Genomic DNA, 19986 nt, shown 5'->3' with positions numbered 1-19986 from the left:
CTTTGCATGCGTGATTGTTGGATGATGAATGATTGATCGGTAAGTAGAAACCCCAAAAATTTCAAGGTTTAGGTAAGAAATTGGTGGGATTTGTTTTTGACTTTGTTGTGTGGGATTTTCGATGGCTGATTTGTTTTTGTTTCTGTCTTGTAGCTAACTTGGGGGTGACTCGATCCGAGGTGCCACCTCGCGTAGCAGCTGATGAAGAAGGGGGACCATGGTGTTGTTATTGTTGTGGTGACCTTGGAGACCTGGGACATCTGTTGCATGAGGTAGCGTGTAACAATGGATTACATCTGGAATTGGGGCTGTTGGGGCTTTTTAATTGGGCCTGCAATAGTTGTAATAAATATTAAAATAATAATAAATAATAATAATCATAATATAAAATTATTATTATTATTATTATAATATAATATTTATATCCCGGACAAAAATGGGTATTAGTTGGTATGATTTTGTGATTTTACCTATTTTGACTATTAGTTGATAAAAAAGAGAAAATTATGTTTTAGTCACTCTAGTTTGAGCATGTTTTTACACTTAGGTCACTGATTAATTTCAATTTTGCACGTTTATTTTACATTTACTTCAATGTAGTCATTATTTTAAAATTCGCATACTTAGTTGAGTTTGGTCCCTGTACTATGTTGTTGACTTCAATTTAATCACTAGATTAATTATTTTATTAATTAACCTTAGTATTAGTCAGTATTTAATTTAGACTTTATACTTTATAATTATTCCTTTTAATACTTTTTATTTTAAGGTGTCCCTCTTTAAAGAGATTTAGATGCCGCTTAGTCATTTAGGCAAGGCATTATACATATGTTGCCTCCATCAAAGTATATTAATTTATAATAAATTATAAAACCCTAGAGATCCCGACACACCATTAACTATACTTGTCTTGTTCTTTCATTACCCAAAAAGAAAAAGAATTTATACAAAATGAGATGACTTTGATATTTATTAACAGATTAAATGAGAGAACGTTGGATTTAACAATTCATTCAAACCTAGAAAACATCAAAAGAACATTGTTTATGGTTGCTCCAAAGATCACGGCTGGATGGTGGTGGTGCTTAATTATTTGGAGTGGACATCCTCAAGTCTAATGTTTTACATTTTCAACGTTAAGCTGAATATCAATCGTCAACCTTCATTTTCTTAGCTCATGCGAATTTTACAATTCAAACTCCCCGCTACAATATTTTCGTGTCTATAAACTTGTAATGCTTACCAAAAATAACCTTTTGGTAAAGAAACTAAAATATTTTTCACCCACTTTTAATGATTGACAATTATAGTCAATATATGTTAAAATGTATCAAGGGACGACCGAACTACTCGCTCCCCTAAAAAATTAAATTATTATATATTTTAAATATTTTTATATTTTGTTAATTATTTATTTTTGTCCTTTTTAAATTTTATAAATTATAACATTCGACTTTGGTATAATGAATTAATCATGCACTATTTATTAAAAATTATAAAAATTAAATTATTATTTTGATTCCGAGAAAAGTAGGGGAAGGAATTACATGTTATTTAACATAAAATTTAAGTTATTTAAATTAGAATTCATTTTTGTTTTGTTGAGTGTTTTTTTTTTTTTACAGAAAGTCACTAATTTTATTAAAAATAGAAAATATTCAAAATTACAAGATTTACAAGCATAACCGTAAAAGTGAACTAAATTATAATTAGGACATTTTCCTATAACTACTTATACAAAAACTAGATACGTAGATCACAAGGACCAAAAAAAAGATTAAAAAATCTAATCAATGCTCGAACAAAATAAAGATGCGAATAAATCTGACTGCATCGGCAAACGAATCACAAAAGGGGATGAAGCCACTAAAAACCACCGACAAATTGCAAATCATAGTCAAACGACGTGAGAAAACTATCCACGGACGCAAAGCACGTATCCAAATCAATCCCAGGGTCCAAAGCATGGAAGATCAGCATGATAACAAATAAGTATCATCTTGATAAAAAAAGATAAATAAAAAAAGGGCAAAAGGTTGTATGCTACCAAAAGACAGAGAAAAATGTGCTACAAATGCATAAATAAATGTGTCGTAAAAACAGAGAACATGTCACAAGGACAAAGTTATTCTTATTAAAAAAACTAAAAAAAAAAATTATCGGACGACAACCAGCTTCAAAATCGGATATTTAAATAAAATTGTAAAACTAAAATTAAAATTAAAATAAATTTATAATTTATTAGTATGTATAATACGAGATATTTTTATTTTTAAATAAACATAAATTTTATTTAAAAATAATTAAATTTATTGAATAAAAAGTAAAATATAAATTAGATCAGAATATATGATTATACCCATAATCTTAGCTTATGAATGGAATTGGGGGCCACAACATCATGGGGATAAGACGAGATAAATCACAAGCTCGAATTCTTAATGAGTCGAATTACGGCTTGATACTCTACATGAAAAGCTCACAAGAAAGTTAAAAAAATTAATGTTTTAGATTTTAAATTGAATTATTAAAGATATTAATATTTATATGTTGTTCTTTTAAAAAAAATATATATATAACATTGAGTATGACTATTGTTTCGAGTTTGAGTTTGAGATTTAATTAGTTAAGTATGAGATTATTTTGAGTTTAATTTTTTTATTTCAAGTTCAAGTCAGACTTGACAATTTTAAACTCGTGAGTTTTCAAGTTGAGTCAAATTCGGTTCTATATATTCTAAATAAGTTAAACTCAATAATACTCGAATATTCTTGTAATATTCATAAATCACACACCGTAATATAAAGTTATTCATTGCAATCTTATATAAAACGAACCAAACACAATCTAAAGGCTAATATATAATTTATTGACTCTTCATTTTATTGATATGGTTGTATGATTACAACATTCGATAAAAAAAAATAAATTGTAAATTCAAATACCCACTGTTATCCTTTGATTTAGATTTTAGATACCCTCATTAGGAAAGATTAATTTTTAAGTATTTTACTTTTTAAGAAGAATTTATAAGTAACGTCGGTGATTAAAAAAGGTATTATTTTTATTTGATGTTATAGATTTAACTAATTACATTTACATGATATATGCATCATCAACGATTAAAAAAATTCTAAACAAATATCATTGTTAAATCACTTCAGATTATTTATAAAAGTATTTGAAGAGAATATAATTTATTGAAGTAATTGAAATTGAATCCAAATACACTAATGAAATAAAAGAAAAAAAATTTAAATAATATATACAGCCAAAAAAATCTCATCCATGTCATCATATAATCATAACTTGTGGAAACCCTAACGCGACAGTAGTGGCACGTTAAAAATCTCCTTCATGCCATTGTTCAAATCCAAAAACGCCGACCAATTTGACGGCGTCAAAGACACATCGCCGTTATCCTTCGCTTTCGTCACGTTTTCGTCTTCACCACATTCGCCCGTCTCTCTTCTCCTCCGCCATCATCTCTGTTACGTTTCCTCTCTCCGTCAATGGCGCCTGAGTCCAGCTTCCCGGCTTCAAGAGGGAAATTAAGGATTGCTTTTGCGCCACGTAGTCTAAAAGCGGCTCGGTCGTAAGTCTTAGAGGCTTCAACGGCCGTGTCAAAGGTACCTAACCATATTCGGGAACCTCTTCGGGTCGGATCTCGGATCTCCGCCACGAATTTCCCCCACGGCCTCTGTTGAACTCCTCTGTAGTGCTTCTTGTCACCGGAAGCCGATTTCTTTGGCTCCGGCTGAGTTAAATCCGGTTTATCGAACTGAATCCACTCCACCTTATGAGGCAACGAGTTTTTTAACGACGGCTTTCGAATCTTAGGGTTAGAACTGGAAAAAACTTGAGGTTTGACTTCAAATCTAAAGAAAGAATCGTCTTCTTCCGGGCAATTGAAGCTAGTTTGTGTGAGAGAGGAAGCAGAACTAGAAGTTTGGGAGCAAAGAGAGGAAGAAACTTGAGGTTTTACCTCGCTGGAAACCTTGCCCAATCCCACTGGAGAAAGTTCATCGAGTAAATAATGTTTAATATATTGAAGCGCGTTCGACACTTGATAGCTTGTTTCCATAACCAACAACTTGAAAGAATGAAAGAGATTTCTGAGAGAAGAAGAAACGAGAAGAGGGGAAGTAGGAAGGATTTTCAGGTATTTATAGGGTTGAATGTGAAGACTCGTCAAATATTTCAACGGGGTTCCCACAGAGAAAGAAGGTTCGAGGAACCTACGTGATGTGTTTTTCCACTGTTCGTACTAAGTTGAATATTTCGCCGTTTGATTCGTTGAAAAAGTGGGTCAAATGGAGGATCGGACGGCTACAATTTTATGTTTTCCGTTTTTATCTCCATTGATTGTTGCTTTTATTGGGTAAAAATGTTTATAAAATAATACTAGTGATCATAATGATCACGTCAAAGGGTTACTAATTAAAAGGTATCATCTTTTGTGTAATTCGAACAAAAATCTTCTACCCTTTTCTATATATGCCTCTCCAATAATTTAATATTATCTGTATTAATGAATTTAATTAACAAAATTTGCCACATTTCCCTATATTTCAACTCTACCTTTTCACAGCGGCGGGGTATACTCGAACTTCTACTTTTCTTCCGCCAGCTAGTTACCTCCTCTAACAAGTAATCTCCGTTAATGAGTTGATATTTTGTATCGAGATTTTTTATGAATGTTGTGGAGGTTCTTTAACGTCAAAGAATGTTACTTGTTAGTACAGCGATGACCCTTCATCGTCTTTGTTCTTTGTTTTTTCCCTTGTTTGCTTGTTGGCTTTTAGCCATGTGTTTGGGGTCTGCCAAAGAATGTTCTCTATGGTGGGAATGGTTTGTAAACGAGACGAGAAAGATCGTGAGTTACTTGAGATTGATTCGGTCAAAGTTCGATAAATACTCGAAAATATTAATATTTTTGTGTTGATTTAATTTTTTTTTAAAATGAATTATTGATAATATTAACATTTATTTGTTTATTTTTTTTAAATGCAATATAAAATTTTCATGTATTTAAGATTCAATTTTGAGTTTGAGTTTGAAGCTTCAATATAGTTAAGTTTAAGATTTTTTTTCTATTTCAAGACTTTTCGATTTTTTACGAGCTTCAATTCATGATTCTGAATTCTAGTCGAGTTTGAAATTTTTGATTCACGAATTTTTGAGTCGAATCGAGCTTCATTTCAATAGTTTTGAGTAAAATCGAGCTCAACAATACTCAAACTCGACTTAACTCGTTTACCGCCATAGGTGAGAGGTATGTATTCCAACGGTTCCAATTCACGTTATTTGAGTTTTTTTTTTCCAGCTAGGACGTAGGTTTTGGCATATTACTAACAAGAAATTTTCAAGTTTCTAGATGCTGAATTGCTGGACTTTCTCTAGAAATTATTATATATTTTAGATCTAAAATTGATGATCTATTTTCGTCCTTTAAAATTTTATAAATTTATCCATTTTAAATTTTAGAAATTTATTTTCTTTAACCTAAAATCTTACTTCCAATTTCTATATATTAACAGTTGTGTTGTGATATCTCATCCAATCATAGATAAATTCAGAGAGACGGGTGAGGGCAATTGTCTTCTTGAAAATTTAAAATTATCATACGTTTTAAATTTTCTATGTACTTTTACTAAAAATATATTTTCATCCCTAATATTTTAATTCGCTGCCCAACATAAAATCTCGTATATGTACTTCCATCTGATTACTGTTGGAATTAAATGAATCCAAAGTTTAGGTGAGAAGTACTCAATTTGCAGTGTTGAATTACTGCTTCCATGTCAACAACTCCTATTCTTTTTAGGGTAAATTACTTGTTTAGTACCTAATGTACTACTTTTATTCTATTTTAGTACCTAAACTTTTAATTTTTTCAAAATCATAACTAACATTTATTTTTTTTAATTTTAGTACTCGGTGTTTATTTTTTGTTTTATTTTAGTAACCATCGTTAACTTTTTGTTTCATTTTAGTACTTAAATCTTTAACGGCAGGGTACTAAAATGAACAAAAAGTAAACTTTAAGTAATAATTTGAAAAAATTGAATGTTTAATACTAATACGGAATAAAAGTGATAATTTAGGTACTAAACATGTAGTTACCCTTCTTTATATATGTATTGTGTAAAGTCAAAAGTGACCTCAATTTCAAACCTAATCGCTTTTGAATTAACTACTTCATATTTCAATTAACTCTTGTGAATTTGAAATATAAATAATCAAATTATTCTATGCTTTGATTCGAGTTACCTATTCACTTGGATTTTTGTACCTGTTCTATATAGGTTTAAGGATCAAAAACTCTCTAATTTTTCAAGAATTTTTTTAACTAAAACCTTATATTTTATAAAATTAAGTTCTTAAAATCAATTCAGTCCCTTAACTAAAGTTAACAGATAACCGTAACAGTTGAAATTATTTTATCATATATTGTAAAATGGTGTCGTCACGTGATATATTAGAATTTTTAAAAATATTATTTTAAAATATTATTAATATATAATTTTTTTTAATTTTTTTAAAAATATAAAAAGATATTTTTAAAATTAATAATATTATAAAATATTCAAAAGACTATTAAAATTTAGGATAAATTACCTATATAGTCATCCACCTATCTTGCATTTCTATTTTGATCACATTGTAACACACTAATCCGATCCGACATAAAGATCGAAGGATTAAAGCATTAAATGGAACCAATGAAGTGACTAACCCAAATTTTCTTTTAAAATCAACGTCTAAATCATCGTTAAAATATCATCATTCAAAATAAAGATGAAACGAGTGTATAATAAGTTCAACAAAAGAGGGGAGATCCCAAATACATCCCAAATATATTAAATTAAGTATTTTTAAATATATAGTTATGACTTGGATACACAAGGTCTATGAATAGTACATGCCCTCTAAAATAAAATCAAGACATACTTTGTGCTTCGAACGACCTAGAATGCAAGTTGTGCGATAAGCTCCTAAACGATCATCTTTAGAACCTGTGCACAGAAACAAATTCTGAACGTTGAGCTCACATGCTCAGTGCCACAGTAATATCCATATTATATTACACGTGTTCATCATATGATCATGCTAGCAAGTATAGACATTAGCATACAAGAATAATAAACACACATGTTGAGGTAAACACCATGTTGTGGTTCGAGTGTTTGTTGCATCATGGGAATCACACCCCTCCAACATACCCGGTACTCTCGGGTACCTAGGGTGAGATCTGAAATTCCAACATCAGAAACATACACCCGATTAACTTACTTCTTGTGAGTACTCGGGGCATTTGCGTCCAACTAGAAATTGAAGTGCCTTGGCACTAGTCGAGATATATCCGTATATTCAAATCAAATAAGATAATCATCATACTTACTAAAGTAAGTCGGATGTTTTCACTGTTTCTCAAGTGTTATACAAGGGCATAAATGTTATGACACCTTACATCATAATGTTCTTATGATTTTACCATAATTATTTGTTATTCTCACTTGTAAGCTTATTAAAGAAGTATTAAAGGTCCTATACCAATTCTTAAGCCCTTAACCCCAAGTTAGGCTTCTTGTCCAAATTTGTGCGATGGTACTGATACTAATCCCTTTAGTATTAATATTGACCTTGTAGTACTGATACCCTTCCTTGGTGTCTATACTAGTTTTACATTAGATTTCCTAAGAATGCCTTATAGTATCGATACCTTTATATGAAGTATCTATACTTTTCTATTAGGATATTGTTACCATCTTGGCTATTGATACCAAAATTAAGTTTAATGGTTTAGAAAATAAATCGATAAATATACATTTACTTAGGGTATCAATACTTCTTCTTTGTATGGTATCAATAGTTCTCGAGTACCGATACCAAATCTGACTACTAAAATTTGTAACTTAATGAGGGTACCAACACCCTACCATTGGGTATCGATACCCAAAGAAAAATATTGATTCTCTATGAACAAAGTATCGATGCTACCCATCCAAAAACTCTTTTTTGGCTATCTAAAAAACAATATCGGTATTGTTAATCTAGAACTAATACTCAAACCCATAATTACTCTGTTTTACCCAAAAATAGCACCCCAACTTCACCTTTAACCCTCCCTAAGGTCCTTAAACGTTATTAAGTCTTATGTAAGTCAAAAGGGGTTATGATAGGTAAATGTCTACGATGTATAATATCACAAACGACAATCTACCATGAATGCACTTGCATGCTATATGAACTCATACAAGCTAACCAAGCACATACAATGACTTACAAATTGTATAGGTAAGTTAGAAGTTTGTTACCTTGATCCTAAGTTGATGGAATAACTCAAGGTTCAACCAATTGCTTGCTTTTACTTGTCTTTACTCTTGGAGCTTTCTCCAATTTCTTTCACTAATCAAGAGACACGTAATTGAGTTACTAAATCACATAGGAACCTAAAAGAAGTTAAGAACGTTCCCTAAGGCTCAAAACTACAAAAAAATTAGCTTGTTTAGCAAGGGTTTCTAAAGCCCCACCTATGGCCACCATGGCCAAATCTTGATATCGAAGGCTTGAATAGAAGCTCTAAGGGAGAAGATTGTGATTCTTACCTTTAGAACTTTAGACTAAGCTTGCAAGGAAACAAACTTACTTTATTTTTATAAGTTGTAACAAAGAAGAAAAGATATTTTGAAATAGAGAATAAGACTAGAATAGTGAGGAAAATGAGAAGAAAAGACAACTTTGTTTCTTCTCTTAGTCATGTGACCTCATTCCCACAAATGAGATTCAACTTTTGAAAAATAAATTGGGTAAATAACCCCATTGGTCCCTCTAACTTAGCCTCAACTCAAAATACATTTTTATCTTTGTTTAGGCTCAATTAATCCCAAGCCAACTCAATTTTGGATAACATCTTCTATATAGGTAATGGGTTTATCCAAAACCTTCTCAGGTCAACTCGAAATTCAGAGCGTTACAATTTTGTCCTCCGAAGAAGAATTTTCGTCCTTAAAATTTACCTAGGTATAACAAATACGGATACTAAAGTTACATATCTTCCTCACTCTCCCATGTTACCTCATCGACATTATTATTTCTTTACAAAACCTTCCCTACCTAAATCCTCTTATTTATTAACTTTTTAACATCTCGCTCCAAGATATTTATTGATTTCTCTTCATAAGACATGTCTTGATTCACCTCAACCTATTCTAAGGGTATGACCTATTAAGAGTCAGAATGATACCTCCTAAGTATGGAAACATGGAATACATTATAAATACGCTCTAATTCTAGCAGTAAAGATAACTGGTAAGCTATAGGTCTAACCATCTCAAGTAACTCCTAAGGTCCTATAAAATGCAGGGTTAACTTTCCCTTGCATCCAAACCTAAGAACTTTATTTCATGGGGACACCTTGAGTAATACATTATCACCCACTACAAACTCAATGTCATTGTATTTCAAGTTCGCATACGACCTAAACCTATCGAAGGCTTCTCTAAAATAACCCTGAATCAACTGAACCTTTTCTTTAGATTATCTAATTAAGTCAGAACTCATTATCTTTCATTCATTAAGCTCTACCAAATATAACACAGTCCTACACTTACATCCATACAAAGCTTCATAAGGACCAATCTGCATATTCGACTGATAACTATTATTGTAGGCAAACTTTACTAATGGCAAGTAGTTCTCCCAACTACCCTTGAGTTCTATGATGCTACACCTAAGTGATAAACATAAATGATTTTGATATAACATTAAATATAATAATTTTTCTAAAATTAATTTTAAGTCCATAAAATTTATCAAAGCTTTTAAAATGAGTCTTTTAAGTTTAAATTATATTAAAAATATCATTCAAATAATTTAGAATAATTTCCAAAGTCTTATATTTCTCAAAATTTCAAAAATTGTCCTTTTAAACCAGCATTGATCATAAGTTTCGAAACTTTTAAAGGAGTTTCGAAACTTTCCAAAATAGTAGCCCAAAAAGTTTCAAAACTTTCATGTAGTTTCGAAACTATCTCAAGAGTTTTGAAACTTTCCTTAAAGTTTCGATACTTTGGGTCCAACTGTAATATTTTTCAATTGCTCTTTCGAAGAGTTTCACAACTTTCCCTATAGTTTCGAAACTTTGTGTACAAGTAGCCTTAATACGCGAATTTAATGCTTAAAACAGATCCAAACTCTCTCCAACAGCCATAAATGGCTTGAAATCAATTATAACATATAAAAAGGGACTTCAAACAGCTAAGAAAAGACAAGAAAGCTATTCTAACAATCAAAGATAAAAAAGAGTTAAATTCATATTCCATTGTGTCTTTCTTACATATAACACTATTCCATTATTTGTATTTTTCATTCTAGTGTTCTTGGGTGTGTGATAGCTTCAATTTACAAACATTCTATCTTGTGAGGATATTCAAAAGCTTGCTTCTTTGTAATTTCTTCTTAGGAAAGGTTGTACACCTGAGTCTTTGGGATATAAGTCTAAGTGTGTTGTAAGGTTACATCTTGTCCTAAAAGGTTAGAACAAATTAGTGGATTTGTTAAAATCCTTAGTGTGGAATATAAGGTAGTGGATGGAGACTTCATTGAAGAAGTTGAATCACTCCAAAATTGCTTGTGTCAGTTTTTCATTTTCTTGCAAAAAACTTCCTTCATTTTTCTAATTGCCAATTCACCCCTTATTGGCCATTCAATTGATTCGATAGACTCAATAATTGGTATTAGAGTTAGACTCATTGGAATACTTTACCACCTCTTTAGAAGATCCTAGAAGATTCAAATCATCATTTAAGTCAACCATGGCTTCTACACCAAACTTTGACGGCATCAATGATTCTCAACTTATCAACAAACATCCTTTCATTAATGGAGCCAACTATGCTTATTGGAAGAATATGATGACGCTTTTCATCCAAGCTAGTTATTTGGGAGCTTTGAGTCTACTCCAACTATACTAATGACGAAATGGAGTGAAGAAGAGAGAAGATTGTTCCAACTCAATACAAAGGAAATGCACATTCAATTTTATGCACTTATCCCCAATGAATATGGGAGAGTTTCATCTTGTTCCAATGCCAAGGAGATTTGGGAAAAACTTGAAGTTACTCATGAAGGAAATAATGAGGTAAGAGAAACTAAGATTAGTCTTCTCAATCATAATTATGAAAAATTCAAGATAAGGCTGGATGAGGATATTAAGAACATGATTGATCGATTTTCGGTTATTGTCAATGGTTTCAAAGGCTTTGGAGAAGTCATTCCTAATGAGAAACTTATTAGGAAGATGATCTATAGTATTTCCAAGCCATGGTAATCCAAGAAGACTGTCATTGTTGAAGCAAAAAATCTAAAGACTCTCAATCTAGACGAGTTCATTGGGTCTTTACTCACTCATGAGATGATGGTGAAGGAAGAATAACAACAAAAGAAGAAAGATGAGGAAAATAAAGAATATGAAAAGAAGAAAAAGGTTGGTATTGCTCTCAAGTCTACAAAGAAGATATTGACTTAAATTAAGATGATGAAGATAAAGAAATGACAATGTTTACCAAAAGATTTAAGAAATTCATGAGGTCCAAGAAAGGAAATAGATTTCAAAGAAAAGAGGGCTTTAAAAATGAATCCAAGGAGAATGATCATATTATTTGCTATGAGTGCAAAAGGCACGTGCATGTTAAGTTTGAATGCCCACAATTGAAGAAAAAATGATCCTCCAAGAAGAAACACAAGGCACATATAGCTACATGAAGTGATGACGAGTCTTCCAATGATGAAGAGAAAGAAGTAGCCAAGTTGTGTCTTATGGTTATAGAGGATGATTCTAAGGTAACTTCCAATTCATCTATTTCAAATGAGTATTCCTTTGATTAATTACAAGAGGCTTATGATGAATTAGCCTTAGAATTTAAGAACATGATTTCAAAGCATAAGAAAATTATTTCAAAATTAAAAGATGAAAATGTTCTCCTATCTAAAACTAATCTTGAACTTGAAAGTCAATTCAAATATATGCAAGTAAAAATTAAAGAGTTTGACAAGAAAACTCAAGACTTGCATAACTCACTTTCAAAAGTTCATAATGATAATCAAAAGAAGATTGATGAACTTAAAGATTCTTTTAACAATGTTGGGACACAAACATTTGAAAAAGGTGAACATTCAAAACCCAACTATGTTAAAAATAACTTTAATTATTACAAGCATAGAGGTCCCCAAAGAACCTCATATAGAAAAATCATTAGAAGAGTATGGGTCCCTAAAGGTCTCATTGCTACTAATAATAAGGATATCCTTGAAAAATGGATACCAAAGGGGATAATATTATTGAGAACTAATGTCAATGGACCCAAAAGAATTTGGGACCCAAAAGAATTTGGTTACCAAAAATTAAAACTTAATTTATGTTTGTAGGTGGATCATTGCTACAAGGCACAATTTTTTTTCCAAATTCATGGTACCTTGATAGTGGATGGTCAAGACACATGACCTATGATAAGAGTCGGTTCTTGGAGTCCAAAGCTAAAAGTGGAGGAGTAGTAACCTTTGATGACAACTCAAAAGGTTACATTGAAGGGATTGGTGCTATTGGTAACAACTCTTCCATACTTATTGAAAATATTTTGTATGTTAATGGGTTAAAGCATAATCTACTTAGTATTAGTCAATTATGTGATAAGGGTTACAATGTCTTATTTGAGTCTAATGGTTACAAAATTATTGACATTGCATCTAATAAAATTATGCTTGTTCGTCATAGGATAAGAAATATCTACATGGTGCATTTAGATAATATTGATATTTCAAATGTTAGTTTGGTTGCTAAGGATGAGCATGATTGTTGGTTATGGCATAGGAAACTTGGACATGCTAGCATGAGTGTTTTACAAAAGCTTGTTCAAGTTAATTTAGTGAGAGGTTTGCCTAAGATAAAATTTGATCTTGATAAAATTTGTTATGCATGTGCTAAGGGCAAGCACAAAAGATCTTCTTTCAAACCTATTAATGATGTATCATCTAGTAGAGTATTACAATTAATCCATATAGATATTTTCTGGCCTATTAGAACTATGAGCTTGAGTGGAAAACAATATGCATTTGTCTTGGTAGATGACTATACTAAATATACTTGGGTTCTTTTTCTTTAAGTGCAAACGATGAAGCTTTGGAAAATTTCATCACTTTCTCTAAAATAAACCAAAATGAAAAAGGTTACTCAATTTTAAGTGTTAGGAGTGACCATGAAACCAAATTTGAAAATCTTGGATTTGGTGAATTTTATAATTATAATGGAATTAGGCATAATGTTTCAGCCCTTTGAACCCCTCAACAAAATTGAGCTGTTGAGAGGAAAAATAGAACTTTATAAGAAATGGTTAGGACCATGTTTTGTGAAAATGATTTGCCAAATTATTTTTGGGCATAAGCCACAAATACCGCTTGCTATGTGATTAATAGAGTAATGATTATGCCTATTTTAAAGAAAACTTCATATGAACTTTTCAAAAATAAAAAACATACATTAGTTATTTTCATCCTTTTGGATGCAAGTATTTTTATTTTAAATCATAGAAAAGATAATCTTGGAAAATTTGATGCAAAAAGTGATGAAGAAATTTTACTTGGTTATTCTTCAAATTATAAAGCTTATCGATTCTAGAATAAAAGAACACTAGTGGTAGAAAAGTCCATACATGTTATTGAAGATAATCCCTTATGAGTAAGGATTCTTGTGTTGTTGATGATGTAGGTATCCTAAATTCAAATGAAGTTGGTGAATAATCATTGAAAGAAATAAAGAATGAGGAAACTCAAGATGCCCTTAAGAATATAACTCTAGAGGAAAGGGAGGTCTCATACCCAAGGGAGTATAACTATGTCAAAGGTGTTGAAATTTTGGGTGATCCATCAAAAGAGGTAACCACTAGAACTTATCTTTAAAATATTTGTAATTATGTTACATTATCTCATGCATAGAGCCTAAGAATGTTAAAGAAGCATTAAATGATGAACATTGGATTATGGCTATGCAAGAAGAGTTAAATCAATTTGAGAGAAGTAAAGTATGTACATTGTTTGAAAGGCTTAGTAATAAGTCTGTTATATGTACTAAATGAGTTTATAGAAACAAAGTAGATGCGAGTGGTAACATAGTGAGAAATAAAGTTAGACTAATTGCTCAAGGTTACACTCAAGAAAAGAGAATTAATTTTGATGATACATTTGCTGAAGCCATTAGATTATTACTTGCTTTTGCATGTTTTAATGATTTTAAACTTTATCAAATGGATGTCAAAAGTGCTTTTTTAGTTGGCTTTACTAATGAAGAAGTGTATGTTGAACAACCTCCTGGTTTTGAAGATTCAAAATTTCCAAACTATGTTTTAAACTTTCAAAATCTTTATATGGTTTGAAACAAGCTCCTAGAGCTTGAAATGAAATATTATCATTTTTTTAATTTTAAAAGTTTTTTTTCTAAAGGGAATGTTGATACTAAACTTTTCATTAAAAGAAAAAATAATGACATGTTAATAGTACAAATTTATGTTGATGATATTATATTTGGTGCTACTAGTGATCTTCTTTGCCAAGAATTATCTAAGTTGATGCAATGTGAATTTGAGATGAGCATGATGGGGGAAATCGCATTCTTTTTAGGACTCTAAATCAAGCAAATGAAGGATGACATCTTAATCAATCAAACTAATTACATAAGGGACATGCTCAAGAAGTTTGGCTTGGAAAATGTGAAACCTCAAGCCACTCCCATGAGAACTTCAACAAAGCTTGACAAAAATTAGGAAGTTAAATGTGTAGATGTTATATTATACAGTTCAATGATTGGTTCTTTGCTTTATCTTGTCGCAAGTAGACCGAATATAATGTTTAGTGTTTGCTTGTGTGCTAGATATCAATCTTGTTCTAAGGAATCTCATTTACATGCCATTAAGAGGATATTTAGATAACTTAGAGACACTCCTAGTTTAGGACTTTGGTATCCTAGAGACTCAAACTTTAGTTTGTATGCCTTCTCTGATGCGGATTTTGGAGGTTGTAAATTGGATAGAAAAAACACCTCAGATACATGTCAATTATGAGGAAATATGCTAATTTAATGGTTTTATAATAAACAAAATAGTGTTGCATTATCAACCACCGAGGCAGAATATATTTCGGTTGGTAGTTGTTGTGCACAAGTTTTATGGATGAAACAAAAACTTTTGGACTATGGAATTGATGTTGGTACCATTCCAATTAAGTGAGACAATACTAGTTTAATTTGTCTCACTAAGAATCCCATCCAACACTCTAGAACTAAACACATTGAAATTAGGCATCATTTCATTAGAGATCATGTCCTTAAGGAAGATGTAGTTCTAGAATATGTTGATACTTTGCATCAAATAGCTGATATTTTCACCAAACCTTTAGATAAAGAAAGATTATGGACACTTAGGAGAGAGCTAGGACTTTTTAGCATTCCCTAGGCCTTAGTCCAAAATTTTTTAGTCTTTATGCTTTTAATTAAGTTTTTAGCTTAAAATTGCTTTTTATACATGCTTCATTGATTCTCTATGGTTATCCAAAGCTAAAATTAAGGGGGAGATATGTATGCTATTTCGTGACTATTTTTGGACTTGTTTTGCACTCTTTAAGTTTCACTATGAATGCAAAAATATGATTTTATGTGTTCATGCATAGGAAGATAGTGCTAAAATTTATGTAATATAAATTCAATTGTGGTTCTATATATTTTCTAAGTTTTCAATGCTTCCATATATGTTAGAACTATACTTTGGGTGATTTTAGATCTTTAAATTAGAAAAGTTGCATTTTCTGCATGATAAGTTTCGAAAATTTTCATAAAGAATCGAACTTTTCGTAAAGTATCGAAACACCTCAAGATTATCAATATTGATAAAAAAAGTTTGCTAAAAAGTATCCAAAAATTTTCCAAAGTTTTGAAACTCCTCAGGAGTATCGAAACTTGTCACACGAATCAGTTTTTCAAATAGGTTTTAAACCTATTTTCCCAAACCCCTTCTTATAATTTTCTCCCAGCCGTTCAAAAATAACCCAAAACCTCTCAACCTTACCATTCGTTCGTCACTCTGTGGTGCTTTGTTCGGGACTACGGTGATCATATTTTCACTCCAGTAATCACTCATTATCCTCCTTTTATTTTCTTTATCATTTGAATCATATTTTTTGTATGAACCCATTTTGTCCCAAAAACATTTAAGCCATTAAATTTTAGTTGCTCTTCCAAAATCAAGATAGTTTCTATTGATTAAATTCCTTACCCACAACTTATCTTGATTATTTCATGATTATTGTAAAGAAATTTGAATTTTTTTATAAACTAGGGTTTCGCTTTTTTTTTTGTAAATATGTGAAAAGTATATGGTTTTGCTAAGATTGGGTTGATTATTGAGTTTATATATATATATATATATATATATATATATATATTCTTTTAATGGAGGTAGTTTACCCATTCCCTAATTTTTCTTAGAACCATCGTTTTTATGACTGCCAACAACATGTTCGATAAATTTCCTGAACCAAAACTCTACCTCTTTAGACACTATTTTGTCTTCAAAAATGGCTCCCAAAACTTCCCTTAAACGTCCTAGAGGAAGTATTTCATTATCTTCATTAAACTTCTTTGAACCCCTTTGCTTTGAATCCGACGAAGATTGTCATAGGTTATGCCAACATTTTCATAATAGACAAATTCAACCTGAACGTAAATTTGATGAAAAATTTCTATTCTCAAATGTTTACAACTTCATTTGAGCCTTCTTTTCCAATGCTTCTCTTATTTATGAAAAACCTAATCCAAATCGTCATCCTCAATGTCAAATCCAAAAGGTCATAGCTATCCAACCACATCTCATGGGTCAAATTATCGATCTTATCGTTCAGTCCATAGCCGATGATTTATGAATTCCTTGTGATGGTCTTTACGATGAGAATGCTCCTGTCACCAACCATTGCTCCTCTTCAACGTCACAATCTCACTCTTTTAACCTTTGAAGAGTATCTCTTGCACCTCCTTATCACTTGGTTTCTCTTTCATTCGGGTAGAAAAGCCGCTCGTATGCCGACTTAGACTATTGGTGGATTTACCATTTCCGTTCTCAAACTTGTGATTACCTCGCTCATATCATCTTTACCGAGCTTGTCAATACATCTCCAGAGGTTTAGGTCTAAACACTCCTTACCTTACGCTTGTGTGCTTAGTCACATCTTCACCAAGCATCGGGGTAATCTTTTCTATGACACTGAGGTTTCTCTTTTGAACCCTATTAACTTTACCTCAGCTCACAAAATCGGGTATGACTTCATCAGAGGTGAATGTGTTCGCATTCATCAAGATCAAGCCGGAGAAGCTCCAAAAGTTGATGTCGTGCATCTGATTGTTGCTCATCCTCCTATCATTAATGAAATGATTTACGATTGCATGGTCAGTAAATTCGAGGCCATTAAGGCTCATCTTAGCACCTTGGAGGTTTATTTTTCAAATCATCATCCCCCTCCTGATCCTTCTTCTCATCCAGGTGATGATGATGATGACGATGATGATGATGAGGATTGACTATTTTACCTCTTGTTACATTTAGGATTGTTGGATTTTTCTATGATTGCATTTGGATATTTATGTTGGATTTTATTTTGAATTTCATATTTTGGGATGTTTTGCTTATGTTGAATATTTTGTGATGATATTTATGCTTATGATGGATATATTTTGGCTTATTATATGTTGGATTATATTTATCTTGGCTTATTATGCTCTAATCTTTTCTTCCCTTTTGTATCTAAATGATTTTGATATAAAAAAGGGGAGAATAATATAAAAAAAACTTTTAATTAAAACTCATCATTTTTTATATAAATTTTTGGTTAAAAATTGTATAGTCTCAAATTGTTTTTCAAAGGGGGGTTAGATAAAAATTTGAATGATATATAATTTGAAAATTATGACAAATTTTGAACCAATAAAATTTTTACAAAAATGTTTTGTTATATCAAAAAGGGAGAGATTGATAAACATAAATGATTTTGATATAACATTAAATATAATAATTTTTGTAAAATTAATTTTAGGTCCCTAAAATTTGTCAAAGCTTTAAAAATAGTCTTTTAAGTTCAAATTATATTAAAAATGTCATTCAAATACTTTGGAATAATTTTTCAAAGTCTTACATTTCTCAAAATGTCAAAAGTTACCTTTTTAAGCAAGCATTGACCAGAATTTTCGAAACTTCTACAAGAATTTAGAAACTTTCCAAAACAATAGCCTAAAAAGTTTTGAAACTTTCTTGTAGTTTCAAAACTATCTCAAGAGTTTCGAAACTTTCCTTAAAGTTTTAATACTTTGGGTCCAACGATCATATTTTTCAATTGCTCTTTCGAAGTGGTTTTTAATGTTCCCCGGAGTTTTGAAACTTTTGTGTGTAGGTTGCCTTAAATGTGCAAATTTATTGCTTCAAACGGATCCAAACTCCCACCAACAACTACAAACTGATAGAAATCAATTAAAGCATTAAAAGGGGACTTCAAACATATAATAAAAGACAAGAAAGCTATTCAAACAATCAAAGATCAAAAAGTTCATAGTCCATTGTGTCTTTCTTACATAGAACACTATTCCATTCTTTGTATTATTCATTCTAGTGTTTTTGGGTGTGTGAGAGCTTTAATTTGGAAACATTCTATCTTGTGAGGATATTCAAAAGTTTGATTCTTTGTAATTTTTTATTAGGAAAGCTTGTACACTTGAGACCTTTGGGGTATAAGTCTAAGTGTGTTGTTAGGTTACATCTTGTCCTAAAAGGGTAGAGCAAATTGTTGGGACCGTCGGTGCACCCCATGGCGCAGCGGAAACAAAACTCGACGGTCTCACCAGCGATCCAAGTACAAAAAACTGAAATCGGGAGGAAGGGATGCGAATACTTACAGCGGGTTCCTTGAAAAACAGCAAAGATAAGAGTGAATACTAGTGGTGTCAATCGGTTCGAATCGTAAGCCTCCACGAAATCACGTCTCAGCCTCTACTCAGTTCACCCGATTGAGAGAAATATTTTTCTTCCCCAAAATAGTTTTGAGAGAAAACCGACTGAAGGTTTTGTGTGTGTGTTCTAAAACGGCTGCTAGACCTAACACACCCTTTTATAGCCAAGTTACCCTAATCATATTAGGGTTTTTATTATTTCAAATTAATTAAATCTATATTTAATTAATTGGAATTTAATAATCCTTTTATATCCAAGTTACCCTAATCATATTAGGGATTTTATTATTTCAAATTAATTAAATCTATATTTAATTAATTGAAATTAAATATTCAGGATTATTAAAACATATATTTAATTAACTCTAGATATATATTTTAGTAACGTACAACAAATTGTACATCTTTACTCGTTTCAATCCTAGGGTGTGACCTTGTAGGTTCTTGTAACGTTAGCAATAATTATTAGAACAATTCTAATATTACATACAATGAGTGACATCTAGCAATATATCATTGTCACCTAAGTTACAAGAAAATATGATTCGATATATCATCTTGGTGATTAACTCTTTTATGTATTACATCCTTATGTCCTTTATATCTAGAATAGGCACAAGTCTTGGAATAGTCACACTTGTATAGCCCATCTATTGTTTCTTGATATCTAGAGCAGACTTTAATTAACGAATAGTTTATGATATCTCATATCAACTTATTCAAGCATGGCCATGTGTTTCCAGTCTTACTCAATCAAGTGGCCTATGATATATTTCCTATTATGTAAAAAAGGACAAATCAAATCTTAATCATACATACCCACTACATATATTAAGATATATTCAATAACAGTCTTTATAGAGCAACCAATTACGAAGCTTGTTTAACTGCATCAAAATATACAACAATATATGTTGGGATAGTATTGATCTCAAGTCTGAGGATCA

General features: G+C 31.2%; 1 pseudogene; it reads right to left on the bottom strand.

Annotated features, from left to right (window-relative positions):
* Positions 1-3291: 3291 nt before the first annotated feature.
* LOC120199135 lies at positions 3292-4107 on the bottom strand (annotated as a pseudogene).
* Between the last annotated feature and the right edge of the window lie 15879 nt (positions 4108-19986).

The sequence above is a fragment of the Hibiscus syriacus genome, unplaced genomic scaffold (assembly GCF_006381635.1).
Source record: "Hibiscus syriacus cultivar Baekdansim isolate YM2019G1 unplaced genomic scaffold, ASM638163v2 tig00005377_pilon, whole genome shotgun sequence".
Taxonomy (NCBI): domain Eukaryota; kingdom Viridiplantae; phylum Streptophyta; class Magnoliopsida; order Malvales; family Malvaceae; genus Hibiscus; species Hibiscus syriacus.
Note: the sequence above shows the minus strand (reverse complement) of the source record. Positions and strands in the feature narration are given on the sequence as shown.